This window comes from Oncorhynchus masou, unplaced genomic scaffold, assembly GCF_036934945.1.
Source record: "Oncorhynchus masou masou isolate Uvic2021 unplaced genomic scaffold, UVic_Omas_1.1 unplaced_scaffold_2950, whole genome shotgun sequence".
NCBI classification, from domain to species: domain Eukaryota; kingdom Metazoa; phylum Chordata; class Actinopteri; order Salmoniformes; family Salmonidae; genus Oncorhynchus; species Oncorhynchus masou.
In genome coordinates, this window is record NW_027009370.1 from 19,934 (window position 1) to 46,898 (window position 26,965).

The window sequence follows — 26,965 nt, forward strand, 5'->3', positions numbered from 1 at the left end:
CCCCCCTCCAGGTGTCACCTATCTTCCCCATTATCCCCTGGGTACTTATACCTGTGTTCTCTGTTTGTCTGTTGCCAGTTGTCTTGTTTGTCAAATCAACCAGTGGTTTGGCTCAGCGCCTGTTTGTACCAGTCTCTCTTTTTCCTCACCCTCCTGGTTTTAACCCTGTCTCTGAGCCCGCCTGCCTGACCACTGCCTGACCCTGCCTGCACCTTTGCCCCACCTCTGGATTACCAACCTCTGCCTGACCTGAGCCTGCCTACCATCCAGTACCTTTGCCCCACTACTCTGGATTATCGACCCCTGCCTGCCTTGACCTGTCGTTTGCCTGCCCGTTGCTGTAATAAACATGTTACTTTGACAGTCTGCATCTGGGACTTACCTTCTAACCTGATAATGTATTACGTCATGTTTCATGTGGACCTCAGGAAGAGTAATGGGGATCCTAATACCAAAATATCACTAGAAAGCAGCATGCTGCCAGACCATAAAGGACCCTAGAGGTATTAGTCAATGCTTATGAACTGGATATTGGATTTGAATTGCCCATTTATATCAATGACACTAACAAAATGGTTGGATTGTTCAGCAACGTGCAGTAAATGCTAACACGGATGTGATGGTGAAACGTACTCATTATCATCTCCTATCAGGCCACTGCATGCTGTGACATGGGCCTGGATTGTGACATGTGCATCAAGCTATCTGCCTGAAGTCTGGGGCTTTCAGTGGTACCTTCCCTTTGCTTAGAGCAAGAGTCTCCTTATCTCATAGCCATATAATATTTATTTATTATTTAACTAGGCAAGTCAGTTAAGAACAAATTCTTATTTTCAATGCCTTGTTCAGGGCAGAACAACATTTTTACTTTGTCATCTCAGGGATTCAATCTTGCAACCTTCCAGCTACTAGTCCAACGCTCTAACCACTAGCCTACCTGCTGCCCTAACATGTACTGTTTGAGGTCACTAAAATTCATAGAAACAGCTAAAAACACACATTCATATTCTCTTATCCCTGGCTGTGTTTAGACAGGCAACCCAATTCAGATTTTTTCCCACAAACTTGTCTTTTGACCAATTACATCAGACCTTTTCATATCAGATCTTTCAGAGATCTGATTGGTCAAAAGACCAATTTGTGAAAAAAAGATTAGGAATGGGCTATATATATATATATAAATAAAATAGATATATACTGACATGGAGTGCTCCATGTTCCTGCTGGTAGCAGGCCTCAACCTGGATGCAGGAAAATGTACTGCATTGGGTTATGGTTGTATCCATCTCCACCAGTCTCCTGGAAATCACGCGACAAATCTGTATAGATTAACAAAGAAAATGGTAACTGTATTTATTCAATTTAAGTCATGACAGCCATAGGCTCTTTACACAGGAGGTACAGAGTTTTGTTTCAGGACTTCACTAACACCTCATTCAACTAATTGTGGTCTAAATTGAACAAAAATGTGCACACAGTTCAGTCCCTTGGGACAGAAATCACCCACGTCTGTATTATTGAATGAGCTTTCCAAGTTAAAAGTTTAGCGACAATTCTGCATGAAAGAAAATGAAAATAACATGTGGATCTATTTCTATCTAAACTTGTGAATAAACTCCAAGAAAAATATGATTTCCTGGTGGGCTGGGAGGTTCCAAGTTCTTTACATCTGTCTGGGTGTTAAGGATGTGCTTCAACCTGAGAAAAGAGCAGAGGGGGAAGAAATTAACTCCTACTGCTCAAATTTCAGTTCTGGTTCAAGTCGCTGAGAACCCCAACTATCTTTAATGTACCATAGTTTTGTAGACAGTTTTACATATTCATAAGCATAATCAAGTTGTCACGAGTTTACTTTTAGATAGCTAATGTATTTGCAGTAAAATTGGGAGGGGCATTTTTTTGCCAACTTTTTCAGTCACCAATTAATCAATAAACAAGCAGTGGAATGAAGTAGTTCGACAAGTGTTCAAAAGTAAGTAACAAGTCTTTAAAATATAGCTTCAAATATATATTTAATATTTTCTAGAAACCTAGCTAACATTAGCTACGCTTGCAGTGATGATAATGATGGGAATTAGCTAGCTAGATTTCCTCCAGCTGTTTCAATTTAACTATCTAATGGCATTTCCAATCAACTTCATCAATAGATGGTTAACTAACTAGAAAATATATTCGTTTTCCCCCTCGCATCTAAAGCTGCCTGATAAAGCTAGCCTGTTGATAGTAAAACTTGGAAGAATGTCGGAGGCCAGCTAGCTAACGCAATAGCGGCTGTCAATGCAATGGCTGGTCTGAAATGTACCATCACGTTTCAGATGATAAGCAAACTACTGTCATGCCCTTTCACAAAAAATCGATGAACACAGATAAAAGAGACGATTACATTCAAGTAGATCATTTTCGTTAATTTTACCTCATCCTCTCTTTCTCATGTGGGAAGCTAATTCTGATTGATGGAACAAACAAGCCTATGGTTTTGGCAGAGGGAACTGATTGGTCAGGAGTTAAACGTCCTGCTCGCAGAGCGAAAAATATAATTTCCACCTGCAAATATCTTTCTACAAATTTACAAAATGTTTTACAAGTTTACATTACTCTTGTCAGCATGACAACAGTGACAGAACTCCCCGCGTGTATTTTTGGTTCACAACAGAATATTCATACTCGTAAATGGACTTGTAATAATTCTGAAAAATAAATGGTACTTGCAAATCTTATTGAATATATTCAAATGTCAAGTTACAGGTTTGCGACCCTTGTTTAAATCTTTCACACATTTTCTTGAGTGGGCAGCTTCAAAATTAAATTACACATTTGCGAAGCTACTTGCAACCACGAATCTCAATGTGTGACGACAAAATTCTAAACACAAACTCATGTAGTTCTGTCACCATTATAATTCCATAACCAAGTGAATTACTTGGTTATCAGGGAGGTTTCTATTTGTGTAAGGGTATGTGTGTGTGTATAAAAATGGCAGAGATGAGATGGTTTATTCAGACATGCTACAGTAGTAGGACACCATCCATCCACGCATGCGCACGCGCACACACACACACACACACACACACACACACACACACACACACACACACACACACACACACACACACACACACACACACACACACACACACACACACACACAAGTTCCTTGGCATACACATCACAGACGAACTGAATTGGTCCACTCACACAGACAGCATCGTGAAGAAGGCGCAGCAGCGCCTCTTCAACCTCAGGAGGCTCAAGAAATTCGGCTTGTCAACAAAAGCACTCACAAACTTCTACAGATGCACAATCGAGAGCATCCTGGCGGGCTGTATCACCGCCTGTTACGGCAACTGCTCCACCCACAACCGTAAGGCTCTCCAGAGGGTAGTGAGGTCTGCACAACGCATCACCGGGGCAAACTACCTGTCCTCCAGGACACCTACACCACCGATGTTACAGGAAGGCCATAAAGATCATCAAGGACAACACCAACCCGAGCCACTGCCTGTTCACCCCGCTATCATCCAGAAGGCGAGGTCAGTACAGGTGCATCAAAGCTGGGACCGAGAGACTGAAAAACAGCTTCTATCTCAAGGCCATCCGCCTGTTAAACAGCAACCACTAACATTGAGTGGCTGCTGCCAACACTGACTCATCTCCAGCCACTTTAATAATGGGAATTGATGGGAAATGATGTAAAATATATCACTAGCCACTTTAAACAATGCTACCTAATATAATAATACCCTACATTATTCATCTCATATGTATACCTATATACTGTACTCTATATCATCTACTGCATCTTTATGTAATACATGTATCACTAGCCACTTTAACTACACCACTTGTTTACATCCTCATCTCATATGTATATACTGTACCATCACCCGGCCACCATCTACTGTATCTTGCCTATGCTGCTCTGCACCATCACTCATTCATATCTTTATGTACATATTCTTTATCCCTTACACTGTGTATTTTTACATTTTTTTTATTTTACCTTTATTTTACTAGGCAAGTAAGTTAAGAACAAAGTCATATTTACAATGACGGCCTAGGAACAGTGGGTTAACTGCCTGTTCAGGGGGCAGAGTGACAGATTTGTACCTTGTCAGCTCGGGGGTTTTGAACTTGCAACCTTCCAGTTAGTAGTCCAACACTCTAACCACTAGGCTACCCTGCCGCCCCAGGGAAAATTAGTTTTGGAATTGTTAGTTAGATTACTTGTTGGTTATTACTGCATTGTCGGAATTAGAAGCACAAGCATTTCGCTACACTTTCGCATTAAAAACTGCTAACCATGTATGTGACAAATAAAATTTTATTTGATTTGATTTGTATGACGTCTGAGCAATATAAATTGTTCCTCTACAGCGTGGCATGGTCCTCATGTACTTGCAATGTTTGACCTACCCTTATCCCCCAACATCACAGCTTGTTTGTTATAAACTGTGTGTCATGGAAAAACGACTGTCTCTCTATAAAAGGTCAATCTGTGATGTGTACGGGAAGATAGACTTGAATCAGAGTACTTTGGACAAAACCAAAACCTCTTATTCACTTTGAGTCATTTCCAACCAGATGCTTAGAATTTGATTTGTGAGTTATAACTCTAAACACATTTAAAAATAAGCCCTTTTGGACAAATCTCAAGAGATACTACTACTACTCACCATCTAAACAATCCTGCTTAGAATCAGATTTTTTTTACCACTGTTTTCTTTTTCTTCTGAAGTATTAGGCTGTCTGTTTCTGTTTGCAGCACCATAGTTTAGTGCTGAAAAACACATTTCCATTTAAGCTTCTCAGTAGCTGCATATCTTTTTCCAATTCAGTTTGTTTTCCAATTCTTCGTCTCAGTTAACCCGAGGTACTGGAGTGGAGACTACTTCTCTGGGGGAGGCCACAGACAGGGCAGAGCAAAGAAAACACAAAGCCCTGAAAAGGCAAACTTTTGTCATCTGCTCAAATAGTTATTCCTTCTATGTGTGTGTGTGTGTGTGTGTGTGTGTGTGTGTGTGTGTGTGTGTGTGTGTGTGTGTGTGTGTGTGTGTGTGTGTGTGTGTGTGTGTGTGTGTGTGTGTGTGTGTGTGTGTGTGTGTGTGTGTGTGTGTGTGTGTGTGGTATGCATGTGTGTGTGTGTTTTCTTCCTGGCTGGGAATGAGTTTTCCTTCAAACTAATGGGAGACTTTGCTAAGCTACATCGTAAGGAAAGAATGCTACAGTTCCCCTGAAATCTGGATAGTAAGGAGAGCGGGACATTCCTAAAAAACTAAATCCAGTTTGAGGTGGAATATGTTCTTTATTGTTTTCATTTTTCTTTGAACTAGTCCACATGAGTCCACAGATGTTGTGGGGTTCAGTATTGTTAGCACACACATTCTGTCCTCCCCCACCCTCTTTCCACTATTTTTCCCCTCCCCCTCTCCTCCTCTGAATCCAGCGTCCTGGGAGTCTTTCCATTCGTGCCTGTCTGTGGCAGTCTGCGGAGGGAAGAGCAGTCTGCGGAGGGAAGAGCAGTCTGCGGAGGGAAGACCTGGTAAAGCACTCTGCTACAGGACTAAGCTCTATTTTCAAATCTATAGATTCTGCCTTCCCTCTCCTGGCTTCTCCAGTGAGCTGCTCTGCTCAATCTGTGCTGAGATCTCCTTTTGATCTGGGCACCTGTTCCAACTCATCAGCCAGGTGAAGGTGATTCTTTCTCTGTCTCCCTCAGCCATTGTTTTTGGGCTTCTTTTCCTCCCTCCTCTCCCTCCCTCCTCTCTGTGTTCAGCCCTGCCTCATGCTTTGAGTGAGTGGGTTTGGCTGTGGCTTGCAGTGCGCGTGGAGCTCCAGAATATTCCTCACTAGAGTGAAGGTGTGGAACACTAGAGTAGAATACTGAGACAGAACAGTGAGGTGTTTTGGTGAGGTAGAATTATTTTGTAGAATACTGATTTAGAACACTGAGGTAGAATTCTGAGTAGCGTTCTGAGCTGGAACTTTAGCAATAACTTTAATTCTGAAGTAGAATACTGTGGTGGAATACTTGATCGGAATACTGAGCTAGAAGTATTTTGTGGAACATTCAGGTAGGTACTGTAGAGTAGGGAGGATGGGGGTCATACTGCAGTGGTGTGTTTGGTTCTGCTGGCCCTATGCTGTGTGCTACTGATAAGAGGAGGGGAGAGCGCAGGAGGCATAGTCTCTATAGGCCAGGCTGTGGAGGAGAGAGGGATGGATGGAGGAATGGAGGCCCTACATGGAGAGGAGTCCCAGGATGAGCCGGCTAAAGAACAGGAGCTCACAGAGACGCAAAGACAGACTGGCAAGGCAAAGAGAGCCACAGAGGAAGAAGCCGTACCAGGTAAGAACAAAGCCAACCTACCTATTATAATACATGTTACTAAGTGGAGAGTTGGGACCCACTGGTAGATCCCAATTGAGTTGTGGCTAGAAACATGGATGGTTTTATCTACTTGATGGGGCTCAAGAAGAAAACTGTTTTGGAACCCCTGGCTTGTGTTGCACTAGTGTTCTTGGATCCTAGTCTTGGAGACTCACAAGATGTGCAGGACTTTGTTCCAGCCCAGCAATAACACACCTTATCAACTAAGGATCAAACCATTAATAGAAAAAAATCATCTACATCGTCTGGTTGTTGGGCTGGAACAGATGCCTCCTTTCCAGGAGCAGGACTGGAGAACATTATGTTACATTGTCAGACAGGAGACAGGGCACAGAGGACAGGGGATAAGGCACAGAGAACATGGAAGATGAATGGAGAGCATTGGTTTCAAAAGTAGCCGGCAGTTTCCTGAATTACCCAGGCACTGTTCAGTCACTATGACCTGTCCAACAGTATACACACACACATACCCTGCACACCACTCTCACCTGTTTGTCTCCAGCTCACAAAATCAAGCTCACATTTTATTTGACATGCACCGAATACAACAAGTGTACACTTTACCGTGAAATGCTTACTTACAAGCTTTTTCCCAACAATGTGGTTAAAAAGTAAGAAAATGAGCAAATAGATACAAAGAAAAATAGTAACTCAATAAAAATAACAATAACAGGGCTATATTTAAGGAGTACCGGTACCAAGTCAGTGTACTTGGGTACGAGGTAGATGGGGTGATTGATTGAGGTAATACAGTGTATTCGGAAAAGTATTCAGACCATTGACTTTTTCTACATTTTGTTGTTAAAGTCTTACAGTATATTCTAAAGATGAAATCTACACGCAATAACACGGAATACTTTCCGAATGCACTTTATGTACATGTAGGTTTGGTTAGGTTAGGTTAGGTTAGGTGATTGATTGATTGAATTACTATGTACAGTACCAGACAAACATTTGGACACACCTACTCAAGGGTTTTTCTTTATTTTTACAATTTTCTGAAGACATCAAACCATGAAATAACACATATGGAATCATGTAGTAACCAGAGAAGTGTTAAACAAATCCAAATATATTTTAGATTCTATAAAGTAGCCACCCTTTGCCTTGATGACAGCTTTGCACTCTCTTGGCATTCTCTCAATCTTAAGTCATCTGGAAATGCTTTTCCAACAGTCTTGAAGGAGTTCCCATATGCTTAGCACTTGTTTGCTGCTTTTTTCACTCTGTGGTCCAAATCATCTCAAACCATCTCAATTGGGTTGAGGTCGGGTGAATGTGGAGGCCAAGTCATCTGATGCAGCACTCAATAACTCTCCTTCTTGGTCAAATAGCCATTGCTTTTTTTAACGTACTTTAAAAATATATATATATTTAACGAGGCAAGTCAGCTAAGAACACATTCATATTTATAATGATGGCCTTGTTCAGGGGCAGAACGGACAGATTTTTACTTTGTCAGCTCCGGATTCAATGTAACAATCTTTCCCTTACTGGCCCAACGCTCTAACTACTAGGCTACCTACTGCCCCCTTACTGTGAGGATCAACGCTGGAGACGAGAAGCAGGTAAAGCGAGTGAACATTTAATGAAACACAGACATGAAACAGAACAGGAACAGCCTCTGGACAGGAGAAAAATAACATAATCAATGCTGATACAGGGAACAAACTGAAAGAGCAGACAAATATAGAGGGGGTAATCCACAAAGTAATGGAGTCCAGGTGAGTCCAATATTGTGCAGCTGCCCGTAATCATGGTGACAGGTGTACGTAATGAAAAGCAGCCTGGAACCCTTGAGCCTGGATATGTGTTGGGTCATTGTCCTGTTGAAGGCAAATGATTGTCCCTCTAAGCATAAACCAGATGGGATGGCATATCGCTGCAGAATACTGTTGTAGCCATACTGGTTAAGTGTGCCTTGAATTCTAAATAAATCACAGACAGTGTCACCAGCAAAGCACCTCCACACCATCACAACTCATGTTTCACGGTGGGAACCACACATGCGGAGATCATCCTTTCACCTACTCTGCGTCTCACAAAGACACGGCAATTAGAACCAAAAATCTGAAATCTGACTCATCAGACCAAAGGACAGATTTCCAACGGTCTAAAGTCCATTGCTCGTGTTTCTTGGCCCAAGCAAGTCTCTTATTCTTATTTGTGTCCTTTAGTAGTGGTTTCTTTGCAGCAATTTGACCATGAAGGCCTAATTCATAAGGTCTCCCTCTGAACAGTTGATGTTGAGATGTGTTTGATGTGAACTCTGTGAAGCATTTATTTGGTCTGAAAATTCTGAGGATGGTAACTCTAAGGAACATATCCTCTGTAGCAGAGGTAACTCTGGGTCTTCCTGTCCTGTGGCAGTCCTCATGAGTGCCAGTTTCATCATAGCACTTGATGGTTTTGCGACTGCACTTGAAGAAACTTTCAAAGTTCTTGAAATTGTATGGATTGACTGACCTTCATGTTTTAAAGTAATGATGGACTGTTGTTTCTCTTTGCTTATATGAGCTGTTCTTGCCATAATATGGACTTGGTCTTTTACCAAATAGGGCTGTCTTCTGTATACCACCAGTCAAAAGTTTGGACACACCTGCTCAATGCCAAGAGTGTGCAAAGCTGTCATCAAGGCAAAGGGTCTCTACTTTGAAGAATCTAAAATATATTTTGATTGAGTGTGTGGACAGGTGTCTTTTATACAGGTAACGAGTTCAAACAGATGCATTTAATACAGGTAATGAGTGGAGAACAGGAGGGCCTCTTAAAGAAAAACTATCATGTCTGTGAGAGCCAGAATTCTTACTGGTTGGTAGGTGATCAAATACTTATGTCATGCAATATAATGTAAATTAATTACTTAAAAATCATACAATGTGATTTTCTGGATTTTGTTTTAGATTCCGTCTCTCACAGTTGGAAGTGTACCTATGATACAAAATGACAGACCTCTACATGCTTCGGCAAGTAGGAAAACCTACAAAATCGTCAGTGTATCAAATACTTGTTCTCCCCACTGTATATCAATGGTTAATTTTTCTTCCCCTCATGCTTTAAACTGTGGAATACCACAGGGCAGCTGCCTTGGTCCACTTCTTTACTTAATATATACAACAACCTTCCATATGCCTTATCTGAAACTCAAACCACTACATTTTCAGATGATACTACAATTTATACAGCAAGACAATAAAATAAAATAAAATCAATTTGTATTAGTCAAATGTGCCGAATACAACAGGTATTACATTGAAAACGCTACTTTACGAGCCCCTAACCAACAATGCAGTTATACGGATAAGAATAAGAAATAAAAGTAACAAGTAATTAAAGAACAGCAGTAAAATAACACTTGAAAGACTATATACAGGGGTTACCAATACAAGGTCAATGTGCAGGGGCACCAGTTAGTTGAGGTAATATATACATGTAGGTAGATTTATTAAAGTGACTATACATACGAGATAACAACAGAGAGTAGCAACGGTGAATAAGGGGGGGGGGGGGCAATGCAAATATTTTGGGTAGCTATTTGAATAGGTGTTCAGGAGTTTTATGGCTTGGGGGTAGAAGCTGTTTAGAAGCTTCTTGGACCTAGACTTCGTGCTCCGGTACCGCTTGTCGTGTGGTAGCAACGAGAACAGTCTATGACTAGGGTGGCTTGAGTCTTTGACAAATTTTAGGGCCTTCCTCTGACACCGCCTGGTATAGAGGTCCTGGATGGCAGGAAGTTTGGCCCCAGTGATGTACTGGGCCATACGCACTACCCTCTGTGGTGCCTTGCGGTCGGAGGCCGAGTAGTTGCCGTACCAGGCAGTGATACAACCAGCTGTAGAAACTTTGAGGATTTGAAGACCCATGTCAAATCTTTTCAGTCTCCCGAGGTGGAATAGGTTTTGTCGTGCCCTCTTTCACGACTGTCTTGGTGTGCTTGGACCATGTTAGTTTGCTGGTGATGTGAACACCAAGGAACTTGAAGCTCTCAACCTGCTCCACTGCAGCCCTGTCGCTGAGAATGGGGTAGTGCTTGGTCCTCTTTTTCCAATCGGTTCAACACGTACAGCAAGCTATACAAGTAGATTTGGAAAATATCAGGGAGTGGGTTTGCTGGGAACAAACTTGTTTTAAACACTAAGAAAACCAAAGTTATGTTGGTCTGTTCCACTAGGAAAAGGCCAACACAGCATAGGATACAATTAAGTATGGGGGGAGTACAAACTTAGGAAGTGGCAGAAACCAAACTACTAGGAGTGCAGCGAGACAACTGCTTATCATGGTCGTCTCAAATAACTCATCTATGTAAAACAAAATATTATAACTGCATGCATGATCAGAAGGATAGCTAAATATTTACCAGGAAAGATTCTTAAGTAAACAACCCAAGCATTAATTGGGAGTCAGGTGATCTACTGTTCTGTGTTCTGGGGAAATGCATCCACAAGTTAAATTTGGAGGCTGCAGATTAAACAGAACAAAGCAGCAAGGATTGTTTAAAGGTGGATATATGGTTATTCGGTTGTAGTCATGCTCAATGCTCTTGGTTGGTCATCAGTCAACAAGATATTAAATAACACATGCTTATTTTATTTCATAATATACACAATTTAAAACAGCCAAACTCTATTCACAACAGTATTCAGTTGGAAAGAGACAGACATTCAGTAAATACTAGGTGTCAAAGTCGTGTGTATAGGTGGCATGGAAGTCAGGCGCAGGAGAGTCAAACGGAGTGTAAAATGGAGTCTTTAATGAATGTCCACATAACATGCTCCATAACACTAATAAGAATAGAATATAAACAAACATGGGTATGAGGACCCGTCGCACCTATACAATAAACACAACACTGACAATAAACAATCTCTGACAAAGACATGAGGGGAAACAGAGAGTTAAATACACAACAGGTAATGAATGATATTGAAAACAGGTGTGTGGGAAGACAAGACAAAACCAATGGAAAATGAAAAATGAAAAATGTGGAAAATGTGTCTCTTGGCATGCACCAGAGCAGTGCAAAGTATACCTGGGCCTGAGACTGGGACTGGTACTTGGACTGGGATTTAGACTGAGACTGGTACTCGGACTAGGACTGAGACTGAGACTGAGACTGAGACTGAGACTGAGACTGAGACTTGGACTGGGACTGGGACTTAGACTTAGACTGGTACTTGGACTGGGACTTGGACTGAGACTGAGACTGGTACTTGGACTGGTACTTGTACTTGGACTGGGACTTAGACTGAGACTGGTACTTGGACTGGGACTGGTACTTGGACTGGGACTGAGACTGGGACTTGGACTGGGACTGAGACTGAGACTGAGACTGAGACTGAGACTTGGACTAGGACTGGGACTGGGACTTAGACTTAGACTGGTACTTGGACTGGGACTTGGACTGAGACTGAGACTGGTACTTGGACTGGTACTTGTACTTGGACTGGGACTTAGACTGAGACTGGTACTTGGACTGGGACTGGTACTTGGACTGGGACTGAGACTGGGACTTGGACTGGGACTGGGACTTGGACTGGGACTGGGACTGAGACTGGGACTGGGACTTGGACTGGGACTGGGACTGGGACTGAGACTGGGATTGAGACTGGGACTTGGACTGGGACTGGGACTGGGACTTGGACTGGGACTGAGACTGGGGAAGATTTAGTCTGCTGCTGCAGTAACAGACCTGGCTGGACTCTGAGCTGAGCATCTTGCAAACAGATTTGTACAGTCAACTTTTCTTTTCCACTGATTGTGCTGTAATCATGGGTGAACAGTGACCACAGAACCCCACTCTACAGTGGAAGGAATCACCCTCTGAGACAGAGATGATGATGAAGTTTTAATCATAAAGTACATTTGTTTCTGAGTTTCACAGCTTAAAATCTAGTAAACTTCAGCACACACATCTGTTGGTTGAATCAGACCAATTTCCCAGATTTGGTTGCACTAAAACCATGTATTTATATGGTAATTATATTAGTTAGTAGGTACTGTGTAACCACACTGAAGAAAAATATAAAAATGCAACATGCCTCAATTTTGAAGATTTCACTGAGTTACAGTTCATATAAGGAAATCAGTCAATTTAAATAAATCTATGGATTTCACATGACTGGGAATACACAGGGCCAGCCCGCCTCATTTGGCAGATTTAGGCTGTGGCCTGTGGCGGCATTGACGAGGGTATCATTTTCTGAACTAAATTGATAAAGATGCACCTCCAACAACACATTAAATCTCACATAATTCTGCCCAAAAACAATGTCAATTTCTCTTAAACAGTGACATATGGGCTTTTTAGGTGACGCTGATGCCGCCCTGTGATAAGCAGCTCCCACTTTGTCAAAGGCAAGGCTGCAAAATATTTTGATTGTTTATTCCCAGCTCGTCTCTCTGTTGGAGAGAAGCATCGCTGCGGCGCGCTACCAACATTCCGTCCACAAAATAATGTAACATGAATCATGTAGCAGATATAGCCAGGGTAAAACATAACCCATTCACAATAATTAAAACAAAATGTCAAGAAAACTGTAGGCTATTACCACTTTTTATTATTACCGCATGTAAGTGGCAAATAAGCGAATGGACACGATAGGCTACACCTCCAGTAAACATGGACCGACACCGACGTCTACTGGATGTCTTTTGTTGTTGTTGCTCTGTCCGGACTGGATGTCTTTTTTTGGTGCAATCCGGACTGGCCTTGCATTCCATGTCCATGGACGTTGGTTCAGATTTTGTCTGGTATCGACCGGCATTGATTTGGCCCAAACATAGACGTCTATGTTTGGTTCAGACTTGGTCCTGTCTGGACCGGCCTTGATTTGTTCCAAACATAGACGTTTCTAAATGACGTCTTTTCAACTTTTATTTAGAACCAAAAATTATGTTGATTTCAACGTCTGGAAAATGCATATTTTCAATGTCCGGAAAAAAACAACACATTTTCACCTTTCATTCAGAACGTAAATTGAACCTAACTTCAATGTCTGGAAAATACTATTTTAGATGTCTTTTCAATGTTATTTTGTTTACTGAGACTGTTCTAGTTTTGCATGGGAAGGCAATTTTTTAGGCTTGCCTAGGTGGCAGAATGGCCGGGACCGACCCTGGGAATACATGGTCTGCAGTTGGACACTGCCAAATTCTCTAAAACAACGTTGGAGGCAGCTTATGGTAGAGACATTAACATTCAAGTCTCTGGCAACAGCTCTGGTGGACATTCCTGCAGTCAGCATGCCAATTGCACGCTCTCGCAAAACTTGAGACATCTGTGTCATTGTGTTGTGTGACAAAACTGGGTCAGCAGGTAGCCTAGTGGTTAGAGTGTTGGACTAGTAATTGAAAGGTTGCAAGATTGGATCCCAAGCAGACAAGGTAAAAAATCTGTTCTTCTGCCCCTGAACAAGGCAGTTAACCCATGGGTTAAAATTTCAATTTTTATTGTTAGGTAAAAAAAACAACGTTTTTTTAGAGTGGCCTTTTATTGTCCCCAGCACAAGTTACACCTGCGTAGTGATCATGCTGTTTAATCAGCTTAATATGCCATATAGATGGATTCTCTTGGCATAGGACAATTGCTTACTAGCAAGGACGTAAACAAATTTGTGCACAAAATTTTAGAGAAATAAGCTTTTTGTGCACATGGAATTTTTATTTCAGCTCATGAAACATGGAACCAACACTTAACATGTTGCGTCCATTTTTTTGTTCAGTGTATGTTGTACTTTAGGTAGACATTGTTACATAGTTTGTAGTGTGCTATGGGATAGTTGCTACTACTGTTATACCTATTTGTCCACCATTGAGAAGATATGAGAATGAACAACAACACAGAGTCAGACGGGACAATGTTGATAATGCCCTAACAGCATATCATTACAGTTTGACTGAGTTTACTAATGGAGAGGAATATTTTCCATGAAGACATCGCCGTTCCACAGTTATGTCACTGGCACTGATATTCAGACAGCCATGAAAGGCTCCACTGACTTCTGGATTTACACAACGTATATACAATATGTTACATTACATTACATTACAATACAATACAATGCCTTCCAGTGGCGATTGAGGCAGAACCATAAGCAGCACAAGAGGATAATTACATCCACATATTATTCATGACATGCAAAATTCTGTAAATATGTTCATTTAGAGGAAAGGCCAGAAAGAAGAACAGCTTCATTATCCATTCCACATCAAATAGAAACCTACAGTCCTAGTATGTGATTTTGGAATATCCAAATGGGACATCATGTGGTAACACTTAGATAAGCCCAGATCTCCTTGACCATGAGTATGATGATGTCAGCTATAGTTCCTCTTCTTGAGGTTTGTCTGTGTGTACGTTTTTGTTTGTGTGTCCCGGGCCTCCCGAAGGGCGCAGCAGTTCTAAGGAACTGCATTGCAGTGTTTGAGGTGTCACTACAGACCCGGGTTCAATCCCAGGCTGTGTCACAACTGGCCATGACTGGGAGACCCATGAAGCAGAGCACAATTGGCCCAGCGTTGTCCGGGTTAGGGCAGGGTTTGGCTGGCCAGGATTTCCTTGTCTTATCATGCTCTAGCAACTCCAAGCTGACTTTGGTCACCAACTGGATGGTGATTGGTGCGGCTGGCTTCCGGGTTAAGTGAGCAACGTGTCAAGAAGCAGTGTGGCTTGGCAGGGTTGTGTTTCAGAGGACGCATGGCTCTCAACCTTTGCCTCGCTGGAGTCAGTAGGGGAGTTTCAGTGATGGGACAAGACTAACTACCAATTGGATATCACGAAATTGGGGAAAAAAGGGGAAACTTCCCCAAACCTTTTTGTAGATATAACAGAGGAGGCTTTCTTCTGCACAGGACACCGTCATCTCCCCCCCGCCACACACACATACACAGCCTGTCTGCCAGACGTTAGCTCAGCTGTGCCCCCTGCTAGTGATGCTGTCTGGCAGACCCACTTCCTGGTACACGTCTGTACCGGGATCTCTGTCTTTCTGTCTGTCTCTCTCTTCGTCCCTCGTTCTCTCATCATTCTGTTTCAATTGCAGAAAGTTGATGTTGATTTACAGCCGTTGCTTGAATGCCATATTGTCCTATCAATTTCAACATTTACATTACATTTACAATTGAGTAATTTAGCAGACCCTCTCATCCAGAGCGATATACATATCTGTTTGCAATAAGCCTGGCAGGAGCTGTAAGGCCTCATATTGGGCCCTCAGGGGTCAACATGATCGAGTTGACTCACTTTCCATTGCTTCTTCGTCCATCTCCAAGCCCGGGGTCAGGAGAGCCCCAGAGGAGGACGAGGGCAAAGGGAAGAAAAAAAGGGTAAGAAGGACAAGAAGAACAAGGAGTCTAAAGCAGACAAAAAGCTGAAGGACAAGGAGGCCGCCGCAGCAAAGCACCAACAACTCCACCACCGACCACTACCACACTACCACCGACCACTACCACAGAGGTGTACACAGAGCCAGGTAATTTAGTTACACACCACTCTAGTTAAAGGTCCAATGCAGCTGTTTTCATCTCAGTATCAAATCATTTCTGGGTAACAATTAAGTACCTTACTATGATTATTTTCATAAAAAAATTGTAAAAAAATAAACAAAAAACAGCTTCTTAGTAAAGAGCAATTTCTCAAGCAAGAATTTTGCTAGGACTGCCTGGGAGTGTTCTGAGTGGAGAGGGGAAAACTGACGATTAGCTGTTATTGGCAGAGAGGATTGGAACTCTTATTGGTTTATTAACTCATTTTCAGCCTGGTGATGTCACCAGGCAAGCCAAAACTCCATCCCACCGAAACAGGCTAAAATTTCAGGCTATCTTTATAAACAGCTCTAACGCTAAAGGGTATCATTGTCATTTTCACAATTTCACCGTATTATTCCAACTTCAATGTGCAAATACTGTATATATGAAACACAGAAAATCTCGTTTTTGACCTCACTGGTTCTTTAAGACAGACTAGAATTGGTAAATTAGCTATACAATGATTTGTAATTTGTGAGTGCTAAGTTGTTTGGGCTGAGATGGTGCCTCAGTGTTCTAATACCAATCAAAATGTTGATCTTATTTGTACCGTTGAAAAGTATATTTATTTTCTCCACAATAATAATGTTACATCTACTGTCCTGTGTCCCTCTGACAGAGGATGACTACTGGAACCCTGATGATGATAAGCCAGCCACCCCAGAGACCGCTCAGAGGATGACTACTGGAACCCTGATGATGATAAGCCAGCCACCCCAGAGACCGACTCAGAGGATGACTACTGGAACCCTGATGATGATAAGCCAGCCACCCCAGAGACCGACTCAGAGGATGAGTACTGGAACCCTGATGATGATAAGCCAGCCACCCCAGAGACTGACTCAGAGGATAAGTACTGGAACCCTGATGATGATAAGCCAGCTACCCAGAGACTGACTCAGAGGATGAGTACTGGAACCCTGATGATGATAAGCCAGCCCACCCCAGAGACTGACTCAGAGGATGAGTACTGGAACCCTGATGATGATAAGCCAGCCACCCCAGAGACTGACTCAGAGGATGAGTACTGGAACCCTGATGATGATAAGCCAGCCACCCCAGAGACTGACTCAGAGGATGAGTACTGGAACCCTGATGATGATATGCCAGCCACCCCAGAGACTGACTCAGAGGATGACTACTGGAAGGGAGAGGAGGAGGAGCCTGCAGGCCCAGTGGTCGACCCAGAAGATGACTATTGGAAGGGAGAGGACCCGACGCCACATCCCCCTCTTGTGGTGGATGGAGAGGTGGACACGGGAGATGAAGACTACTGGGAAGCCAAATGTATGTTTAAACCTCAGTTTCCTAAAATGACTGACAATGACTGACTGACTGAATGGATGGATGAATGGATGAATGGGATAAAGGTACCAACAACTGTAAAATGTCATTTTGAGATAACTTGAACAGTAATTTCCAAGTATTTAGTCAAGTATTTGACATACTAGCTATTTGTTTATAAGTTTATAACAGCACATACTGAACTATTTGGACTTGTACATTTCTTCTCCAGCTCCTCTCTGTATCAAACCACCTGGAGTCTTTAACCCAGGGTTTCCCAAACTCGGTCCTTGGGACCCCAAGGTGAGCACGTTTGAAGTTTTTGCCAAAGCACTACGCAGCTAATTCAAATAATAAACTACTCATCCAGCTTTGATCATTTGAATCAGCTGTGTAGTATTAGGGCAAAAACCAAAACTTCCCTTGGAGTCCAGAGTACCGATTTGAGAAATGCTGCTTTAACCAATGAGTTTTAAATCAGATGATGGAAAGATCATCTCATATGAAGGTCTGTCAGTGACATTCATAGCTAAGCTCAGCTCATCTGTACTTTGTGAAAGTTACAAGTTTTCATTACGTTACTGTGTCCATATTTCCACTACTGTTTTACTCTACCATTGCTCCATATTTCCACTCCTACAGTATCTTACTCTCCAGTACCTCTCTATTTCTCTCACCATATCCACTCCACCATCTCTTTCCATTCTCATCCTCTATTTCTCTCACCATATCACTCCCATCTCTCTGTTCTCATCCTCTATTTCTCTCACTGCCATATCACTCCCATCTCTCCGTTCTCATCCTCTATTTCTCTCACCATATCCTCCATCGTCTCTCTCCGTTTCATCCTCTATTTCTCTCACCATATCACTCCATCGTTTCTCTCCGTTCTCATCTTCTATTTCTCTCACCATATTACTCCATTGTCTCTCTCTGTTCTCATCCTCTATTTCTCTCACCATATCACTCCATCTCTCTCGTTCTCATCCTCTATTTCTCTCACCATATCACTCCATCGTCTCTCTCCGTTCTCATCCTCTATTTCTCTCACCATATCACTCCATCTCTCTGTTCTCATCCTCTATTTCTCTCCCATATCCTCCATCGTCTCTCTCCGTTCTCATCCTCTATTTCTCTCACCATATCACTCCATCTCTCCGTCCTCATCCTCTATTTCTCTCACCATATCACTCCATCGTCTCTCTCCGTTCTCATCCTCTATTTCTCTCACCATATCACTCCAACTTCTCTCTCCGTTCTCATCCCTATTTCTCTCACCATATCACTCCATCGTCTCTCCATTCTCATCCTCTATTTCTCTCACCATATCACTCCAACATCTCTCCGTTCCATTTCTCTTCTTGCGCTCTACTCGTACTTCATCATCCATCTCCTTCCTTTCTTCCTGACTCATCTTCCTCTTCTATCTCACTCTCTTCAATCTTGCACTCTTTTCTTTCTCTCTTCTCTTTTTCATTCTCTCACGCTTTCACTTCGCTCTCATTCTCTCAATATCTCGCTCTCTCAATCTCTTACTCTCTCATTCTCTCACTCACTATCGCACTCTCTCATTCTCTCACTCTCACTCTCTGTTCTCCAATAACAGATGAGGTGCCCGAGAATCTTCCTTTCCCTGACGGTAAAGAGGTCGTCCCCACAGAGAAAGATGACTTGAGCTACGTTGTCACAGGTAACTTACATAATTCAATCAATCAATCAATACGTACTGTAAAAATATCTCAGTCAGTCAGTCAGTCAGTCACTGCTTAGAGAGCCACAGTGTATGCTGGTGTTCCTTCTTTCTAAGAATGAAAGACAACCCGTGTTTTAGTGTGGGATATGATCAACCGTCCTCTAACTCCAGGGAATCACATCAGGCTAGCAAGATCATAGCCGTTCTTTTAAATGAGAGGAGTGGGTGAGAGTTTAGTTCCACACAATCAAAGGCTTTTCATGGTTTTGTTTTTGATCGAGAAGCCTTTCACAAGATGGTTGCTCTGTTATATTCCTTGTAAATGTAAATTAAACATTTAACTAGGCAAATAACAAGCAGTGAGTTCCACTAGCTTTACGTTGGTCCAAACAGAGAGCGTCTGTTGTGGCTGCAGAAATTTGAACATCACTTGTATTGGAAGATTACTGCATTATCAAGGCCTTTTAGTTAAATAGCCGTAGCTACAGAGAGCTTTGGAAAGCACACATAATACTAAAGAGAGTCTGTGTCATGTTGTTCAGTAAAATGAGAACAGTATGACCAAACAGGTTTTCTGCTGGAGTCAACTTGTGGTTTTGCCAGGGCAGTTATGTCCCACTGTGCACATGCGTCAGTTCAACGTCTAGTTTTGATTTGCATTTGAATGAGTTGTCAACTAACGTTAATTCAACGTGAAATCAATAAAACCATGTCATTTGATTTATAGTAGGTTAAATGTTGGGTGAAAAAAGACAAACATTCTCAAAATTTCTTAAGTTGATGACTTTTTGCAAATTCAATCCCAAATTCAATCAATCAATCAGTTTTCCACTGCTGAAATGACGTGGAAACAACATTGATTCAACCAGTTTGTGCCCAGTGGGGGTAGTCCTGTTGAATCAATGCAGAAACAATGTGTTACAGGATACAGTATACTAAGACTGTTCTAACATTGTGTTTCTCCCTCTGATACAGTATACTAAGACTGTTCTAACATTGTGTTTCTCCCTCTTGATACATTATACTAAGACTGTTCTAACGTAGTGTTTCTCCCTCTGATACAGTATACTAAGACTGTTCTAACATTGTGTTTCTCCCTCTGATACAGTGTACTAAGACTGTTCTAACGTTGTGTTTCTCCCTCTGATACAGTATACTAAGACTGTTCTAACATTGTGTTTCTCCCTCTGATACAGTGTACTAAGACTGTTCTAACATTGTGTTTCTCCCTCTGATACAGTGTACTAAGACTGTTCTAACGTTGTGTTTCTCCCTCTGATACAGTATACTAAGACTGTTCTAACATTGTGTTTCTCCCCTGATACAGTGTACTAAGACTGTTCTAACATTGTGTTTCTCCCTCTGATACAGTGTACTAAGACTGTTCTAACGTTGTGTTTCTCCCTCTGATACAGTATACTAAGACTGTTCCTGCGTTGTGTTTCTCCCCTCTGATACAGTATACTAAGACTGTTCTAACATTGTGTTTCTCCTCTGATCTAACGTTGTGTTTCTCCCTCTGATACAGTATACTAAGACTGTTCTAACATTGTGTTTCTCCCTCTGATACAGTATACTAAGACTGTTATAACATTGTGTTTCTCCCTCTGATACAGTATACTAAGACTGTTCTAACATTGTGTTTCTCCCTCTGATACAGTATACTAAGACTGTTCTAACGTTGTGTTTCTCCCTCTGATACAGTATACTAAGACTGTTCTATCGTTGTGTTTCTCCCTCTGATACAGTATACTAAGACTGTTCTAACATTGTGTTTCTCCCTCTGATACAGTATACTAAGACTGTTATAACGTTGGTTTCTCCCTCTGATACAGTATACTAAGACTGTTCTAACATTGTGTTTCTCCCTCTGATACAGTGTACTAAGACTGTTCTAACGTTGTGTTTCTCCCTCTGATACAGTATACTAAGACTGTTCTAACATTGTGTTTCTCCTCTGATACAGTATACTAAGACTGTTCTAACGTTGTGTTTCTCCCTCTGATACAGTGTACTAAGACTGTTCTAACATTGTGTTTCTCCTCTGATACAGTATACTAAGACTGTTCTAACATTGTGTTTCTCCTCTGATACAGTATACTAAGACTGTTCTAACGTTGTGTTTTCTCCCTCTGATACAGTGTACTAAGACTGTTCTAACATTGTGTTTCTCCCTCTGATCTAACGTTGTGTTTCTCCTCTGATACAGTATACTAAGACTGTTCTAACGTTGTGTTTCTCCCTCTGATACACATACTATTGTTCTAACATTGTGTTTCTCCCTCTGATCTAACGTTGTGTTTCTCCCTCTGATACAGTATACTAAGACTGTTCTAACATTGTGTTTCTCCCTCTGATACAGTATACTAAGACTGTTATAACATTGTGTTTCTCCACTCTGATACAGTGTACTAAGACTGTTATAACATTGTGTTTCTCCCTCTGATACAGTATACTAAGACTGTTCTATCGTTGTGTTTCTCCCTCTGATACAGTATACTAAGACTGTTCTATCGTTGTGTTTCTCCCTCATGATACAGTATACTAAGACTGTTCTAACATTGTGTTTCTCCCTCTGATACAGTATACTAAGACTGTTCCTTAACATTGTGTTTCTCCCTCTGATACAGTATACTAAGACTGTTCTAACGTTGTGTTTCTCCCCCTCTGATACAGTATACAAGACTGTTCTAACATTGTGTTTCTCCCTCTGATCTAACATTGTGTTTCTCCCTCTGATACAGTGTACTAAGACTGTTCTAACGTTGTGTTTCTCCCTCTGATACAGTATACTAAGACTGTTCTAACATTGTGTTTCTCCCTCTGATACAGTATACTAAGACTGTTCTAACGTTGTGTTTCTCCCTCTGATACAGTATACTAAGACTGTTCTAACAATGTGTTTCTCCCCTCTGATACAGTATACTAAGACTGTTCTAACGTTGTGTTTCTCCCTCTGATACAGTGTACTAAGACTGTTCTATCATTGTGTTTCTCCCTCTGATACAGTGTACTAAGACTGTTCTATCGTTGTTTCTCCCTCTGACACAGTGTACTAAGACTGTTCTAACGTTGTGTTTCTCCCTCTGACACAGTGTACTAAGACTGTTCTATCGTTGTGTTTCTCCTCTGATACAGTGTGTACTAAGACTGTTCTATCGTTGTTTCTCCTCTGACACAGTGTACTAAGACTGTTCTATCGTTGTTTCTCCCTCTGACACAGTGTACTAAGACTGTTCTAACGTTGTGTTTCTCCCTCTGATACAGTATACTAAGACTGTTCTAACATTGTTTCTCCCTCTGATACAGTGTACTAAGACTGTTCTATCGTTGTTTCTCCTCTGACACAGTATAATAAGACTGTTCTAACGTTGTGTTTCTCCCTCTGACACAGTATACTAAGACTGTTCTAACGTTGTGTTTCTCCCTCTGATACAGTATACTAAGACTGTTCTAACATTGTGTTTCTCCCTCTGATACAGTACTAAGACTGTTCTAACGTTGTGTTTCTCTGATACAGTATACTAAGACTGTTCTAACATTGTGTTTCTCCCTCTGATACAGTATACTAAGACTGTTCTAACGTTGTGTTTCTCCCTCTGATACAGTATACTAAGACTGTTCTAACGTTGTGTTTCTCCCTCTGATACAGTATACTAAGACTGTTCTAACATTGTGTTTCTCCCTCTGATACAGTATACTAAGACTGTTCTAACGTTGTGTTTCTCCCTCTGATACAGTATACTAAGACTGTTCTAACAATGTGTTTCTCCCTCTGATACAGTATACTAAGACTGTTCTAACGTTGTGTTTCTCCCTCTGATACAGTATACTAAGACTGTTCTAACGTTGTGTTTCTCCCTCTGATACAGTGTACTAAGACTGTTCTATCATTGTGTTTCTCCTCTGATACAGTGTACTAAGACTGTTCTATCGTTGTTTCTCCCTCTGACACAGTGTACTAAGACTGTTCTAACGTTGTGTTTCTCCCTCTGACACAGTTTACTAAGACTGTCTGATTGTTGTGTTTCTCCTCTGATACAGTGTACTAAGACTGTTCTATCGTTGTTTCTCCCTCTGACACAGTGTACTAAGACTGTTCTATCGTTGTTTCTCCCTCTGACACAGTGTACTAAGACTGTTCTATCGTTGTTTCTTCCTCTGGACACAGTGTACTAAGACTGTTCTATCGTTGTTTCTCCTCTGACAGTGTACTAAGACTGTTCTATCGTTGTTTCTCCTCTGATACAGTGTACTAAGACTGTTCTAACATTGTGTTTTCCTCTGATACAGTGTACTAAGACTGTTCTATCGTTGTTTCCTCCTCTGATACAGTATACTAAGACTGTTCTAACATTGTGTTTCTCCTCTGATACAGTGTACTAAGACTGTTCTAACATTGTGTTTTCCTCTGATACAGTGTACTAAGACTGTTCTATCGTTGTTTCTCCTCTGACACAGTATACTAAGACTGTTCTAACGTTGTGTTTCTCCCTCTGATACAGTATACTAAGACTGTTCTAACATTGTGTTTCTCCCCTGATACAGTGTACTAAGACCGTTCTAACGTTGTGTTTCTCCCTCTGATACAGTATACTAAGACTGTTCTAACATTGTGTTTCTCCTCTGATAGAGTGTACTAAGACTGTTCTATCGTTGTTTCTCCCTCTGATACAGTATACTAAGACTGTTCTAACGTTGTGTTTCTCCCTCTGATACAGTGTACTAAGACTGTTCTAACATTGTGTTTCTCCCTCTGATACAGTATACTAAGACTGTTCTAACGTTGTGTTTCTCCCTCTGGATACAGTGTACCAAGACTGTTCTAACGTTGTGTTTCTCCCTTCTGATACAGTGTACTAAGACTGTTCAATGTTGTGTTTCTCCCTCTGATACAGTATACTATGACTGTTCTAACATTGTGTTTCTCCCTCTGATACAGTATACTAAGACTGTTCTAACGTTGTGTTTCTCCCTCTGATACAGTGTACTAAGACTGTTCTAACGTTGTGTTTCTCCTCTGACAGTATACTAAGACTGTTCTAACATTGTGTTTCTCCCTCTGATACAGCATACTAAGACTGTTCTAACGTTGTGTTTCTCTCTCTGATACAGTGTACTAAGACTGTTCTAACATTGTGTCTGATACAGAGGATTCTATTACACCACCACCTACCTATGAAAGCCCATGGTACGAGGAGTATGACTATGGATATAGTGGTGGAGAGAGTATGTACACACACACACACACACACATGAAATGAACTAACATTGTTATAACCAAATCTCCAATAGAAATCTACTTCATTTCATTTAGGACCCTGCAGTAAGTCAAATTAGATAGACACAATAAAAGTGGACACTTTGCAAAAAGTCAAAATGTGGGCCTTCACTCTCTCTACCCCACAAGAATGAACAAGGCGTGTATAATTGTCAAACTATTTCAATTACATGGTCTGTTATCTTCTTCGCAAATTTAGGTTTGGCAGACTTGCAGCTGAAGTTACAAACTGCAAAATATGCTAAGTAATGGGGTAGTCTTTCTAACCACTTATGTTTATGGTTATGTGGCAAACATGAAGAAAGGGAAGAGGGGAAAAAGTTGAAGAATGCTTTGTTCACACCTGTTGTGATGGATTACCTGTCAGATAGAATAGGGAATCATGACAGCTGTTGGTATTCTATCTGCAACGTTTTGAATGTTTCACATCTGAAACATGGGGAGGTGGGGAAAATGGATTCACCCATTGAAGTTTTTCACTCCTTTGTTTACTACAGCAAAAAAACAGGAGGAGGAGGAGGAGAGGGAAAGACAAAGGAAAGAAAAGGAGAGAGAGGACAGAGGTATGATCTGATATGTGGTCTGTCTGTCTGTTCCATTATGATCTGAATGACTGTGATCTATCTGTCCGTCTGTCCGTCCATCTGTCCTAGGTTGTGGATACTTTCCATCACACAGTAATATTTGACACTACGTTTACATTTTGGTCATTTAGCCGTAAGACTAAATATCTTTGGTAATTCTTATGCAGAGCGGCTAACAATCAGTGCGTTCAATTAAGGGAGGTAAAACAACCACACATTGCAACAAGTCAAACTTAGTAACACTGCAATGCCAAACGTTGTACTGTCAAAGCTCTCAGACAATCAGAAGAACATATGACACACAGATAGAACATGTCATGTTACTCACAGATTCATGTACAGGAGGTTTATCAGTCCCATGTGGTTCATGGTTCCAATAAAAGCCAAAAGAACGAAAACACAGATGTTAGTCTCTGCCTGGGCTTCACTTGCTAAGACTTGCAGACGAGGGACAAAAGTTAATTCTCTCCAGAACAGGACAAATCTCAACCGTAGAAATGTGTTGTGAAGGAAGGATGGCAGGGAAGAAAGGCCTGGGGTATAGTGGTGACCTGTACTGTTTGAAATATTTATGAGCTGGAGTGGAGCAAAGAAAGAGGGAGGGATGGGCCAGCCAAGAGAGGTTACAGTACTAACAGGAAAGATGAATGAAAAGAGAGAAAAAAACAAGATAAGGGATAGAAACAGAGGAGCATAGAGTCCCGGTTAGAGAAGGAAGGCAGAGATCTAACCAACAGCTGTTGCCACATGTTCCGGTCTCTTTCTGTACCTCGTGCACTGTGACCATGTTAGAACCACAGGAACTGTATAATCATAATATGGAACATTTGTCTGTGTGGGATAGCCAGGGTGTGGGATTAACCAGTAAAGGGATGACAGATATGTGTTTCAGTGTGGGATATCCAGGGTGTGTTATTAACCAGTAAAGGGATGACAGATAGGTGTTTCAGTGTGGGATTAAACAGTAAAGGGATGACAGATATAATGTGTTTTCAGTGTGGGATATCCAGGGTGTGTTATTAACCAGTAAAGGGATGACAGATATAATGTGTTTTCAGTGTGGGATATCCAGGGTGTGTTATTAACCAGTAAAGGGATGACAGATATGTGTTTCAGTGTGGGATATCCAGGGTGTGTTATTAACCAGTAAAGGGATGACAGATATAATGTGTTTCAGTGTGGGATTAAACAGTAAAGGGATGACAGATATAATGTGTTTTCAGTGTGGGATATCCAGGGTGTGTTATTAACCAGTAAAGGGATGACAGATATGTGTTTCAGTGTGGGATATCCAGGGTGTGTTATTAACCAGTAAAGGGATGACAGATATGTGTTTCAGTGTGGGATATCCAGGGTGTGTTATTAACCAGTAAAGGGATGACAGATATAATGTGTTTCAGTGTGGGATTAAACAGTAAAGGGATGACAGATATAATGTGTTTTCAGTGTGGGATATCCAGGGTGTGTTATTAACCAGTAAAGGGATGACAGATATGTGTTTCAGTGTGGGATATCCAGGGTGTGTTATTAACCAGTAAAGGGATGACAGATATAATGTGTTTCAGTGTGGGATTAAACAGTAAAGGGATGACAGATATAATGTGTTTTCAGTGTGGGATATCCAGGGTGTGTTATTAACCAGTAAAGGGATGACAGATATGTGTTTCAGTGTGGGATATCCAGGGTGTGTTATTAACCAGTAAAGGGATGACAGATATAATGTGTTTTCAGTGTGGGATATCCAGGGTGTGTTATTAACCAGTAAAGGGATGACAGATATAATGTGTTTCAGTGTGGGATATCCAGGGTGTGTTATTAACCAGTAAAGGGATGACAGATATAATGTGTTTCAGTGTGGGATATCCAGGGTGTGTTATTAACCAGTAAAGGGATGACAGATATAATGTGTTTTCAGTGTGGGATATCCAGGGTGTGTTATTAACCAGTAAAGGGATGACAGATGTACTGTGTTTTCAGTGTGGGATATCCAGGGTGTGTTATTAACCAGTAAAGGGATGACAGATATAATGTGTTTTCAGTGTGGGATATCCAGGGTGTGTTATTAACCAGTAAAGGGATGACAGATATAATGTGTTTCAGTGTGGGATATCCAGGGTGTGTTATTAACCAGTAAAGGGGATGACAGATATGTGTTTTCAGTGTGGGATATCCAGGGTGTGTTATTAACCAGTAAAGGGATGACAGATATA

General features: G+C 41.4%; 1 long non-coding RNA gene across 1 annotated transcript; it reads left to right on the forward strand.

The window, feature by feature from the left end:
• Positions 1-17,139: 17,139 nt before the first annotated feature.
• LOC135534051 (uncharacterized) lies at positions 17,140-24,753 on the forward strand. Its single transcript, XR_010454626.1, has 4 exons — positions 17,140-17,200; positions 18,804-18,887; positions 24,042-24,119; positions 24,669-24,753. It is a non-coding gene; the product is annotated as an uncharacterized LOC135534051 (long non-coding RNA).
• The last annotated feature ends 2,212 nt before the right edge of the window (positions 24,754-26,965 follow it).